Source organism: Poecilia mexicana, unplaced genomic scaffold (assembly GCF_051168715.1).
Source record: "Poecilia mexicana isolate PSO_F unplaced genomic scaffold, ASM5116871v1 scaffold_11, whole genome shotgun sequence".
Lineage (NCBI taxonomy): Eukaryota > Metazoa > Chordata > Actinopteri > Cyprinodontiformes > Poeciliidae > Poecilia > Poecilia mexicana.
Window position 1 is genome coordinate 28,139,926 of NW_028263380.1, and position 2,272 is coordinate 28,142,197.

A 2,272-nucleotide genomic window follows, 5' to 3' on the forward strand; every position below is an offset into this window, starting at 1 on the left:
CTGAATCCAATTTGGTTGTTTCTGAATCCCCAGACTTCCAGTGACGTTTCTGGATCTCAGCAGGTGTCTGAAACATTTTGATGGAGATCTTCATCAAAACATGGAGATCTTCATCAAAACTCTAATCTGTAATCATGCCGAGGCGTTTTCCAACATGTGAGTTTTTCTCACTGATGCATTTTACTGCAAACCGCTGCCAGTTCCTCAGAAAAGCCACACCTGTTTTGACATTCCGATGGTTTTCTGACTCTGATATCAGATGAACAGATAAAAACAGGTGAACTCATGGCTGCAGCGGTTCAACCCACCTTTCTCTGTCAGTGTGAGGAAATCATCAGCCCTGAATGTTGGACGTTTATTGACATGAAAATGATTTTATTGGCGATTCTGGATTCCCAGTGAAAGTCGTGTCTCAGGCTGACGTCAGAGTTCAAGTCATTAGTTCTAACCTCAGAACAAAGTGATGTTTACACAACCTGCAAGCTGCAGAGCAGGAAAATCCATCCCATAATATCAGAGCACACACGTGGAAAGAACAGGACTAACAGCAGACACTTACACAACATAATTGGCTAAAGATGGACATTAGAAAGTCATCTAGAAGGAAAAACGTCCAACAAGATCAGATCATGTTTCATGAAGTTAAATATGAAGTCAAACAAACCAACAAAGTATCAAAATAAACAAAAGGATGAAAAAACTCAGTTACTCCATGAAAAACATTTTTTTAATCTCTGCATTTTTAAATATGAATAAAAAATCAACAATGAAAGTTTGATCAAAGTTTCCTGATGTTTTTGCAGCAACATGGAAGAAGCAGCATGAACTGATACGTCTGGACTCTTGGCAGCGCTGCCACCGTTCTGTCTGCAGAGCATCTCACCGTGTCGCAGCACTCCCATGCTGCGCTAGCATGCAGCATTAGCATGCTACGCTAGCATGCAGCATTAGGATGCAGCATTAGCATGCAGCGTTAACATGCAGTGCTAGCATGCTGCGCTAGCATGCTGCCTTGCAATGCAGCATTAGAATGCTGCACTAGCATGCAGCGTTAGCATGCAGCATTAATATGTAACACTAGCATGTAGTGCTAGCATGCTGCGCTAACACGCTCCAGGCGTGTCTTTTCAGCTCTTCTAAACATTCAGCTTGTTTGATTTGGCATCGATGTTTAAATAAACAATGAGGAGAATACAGGAAGAGTTTCGCCTTCCACCACGTTTTCTCTCTGTTGGTGTTTTAGCCTCTGAACATGTGAACAGATGCATAGTTTGGGTCAGAAAACATCTGGAAAGATGAAACATAGAAAAGAAATTAGCAGAGCAAAAAATCCAATCTGTAATGATTAATGCAGGGGGTTCAAAGTGTAGCCTGGGGGCCATTTGTGGCCCCTGAATGATATAAACCGGTTGATGCCTTTGTGGGTCAATTGGGAAAGAAGTGATGATTCACAAATTCAAATTTTTTAACCAAAATATCAGAAACAACAAAAATTATTCATATTTTAAATAACCAAACTTTCTGCTTTCCCTTTCATTTCATGTAAACACTTACACTGTAAAACAGAGTCCAAAATAAATGAATAAAGTTTCACTTTCTGTCATTATGAAAGTTTTGGATGATTTATTTGTTTCTTTCCTACCAAATATGGGACTAAAATGTTTCATGTTTAGTTTGTTGAGCTGAAACTTTTTGTGAAAAACTTTTTAGTTTTCAAACTCAAAACTAAAAATGTTTTAATTTTGTTCATTAATGGGATGTTTTTGACACAAAGAAAAGATGGTAACCATGGCAACACTTTGTCAGGTTGCCCTCGTTATTAACAGCAAACAGAAACAATGAGGGACCCAAACAGGAAATGCTCGGCCTGGTTTCCTGTCAGACAGGAAGCCGCGTGTTTCCATACAGTGTATGTAAACTTTTGGTCTGCGCTGAAACTAGAAGTTTACATACACTGAGTGGATCAGGAACCAGGTCAGAACCTGCAGGGAATCCGGTTCCTCCAGACACTCACAGCAGATCAGCGTCTGGATCAGTTTCTGCAGAGACGCCCCCCCGAAACTCCCCTCCCCCCTCTGATACCCCCACAACCCCCCCAAGCCTGGGAGGAACCATCAGGATGATGAGCAGTGACTCCTCTTCCTCTCCTGCAGATCCAGATGTTCTTTCTGCTGACGCAGGTTTGGCCTAATGAAGCCCCGCCCCTGAAGGAGGAAGCCCCGCCCCCTCTGTCTGAGGAGTCGTCAGGAATTCGTGGCATCCTGACGCCGTC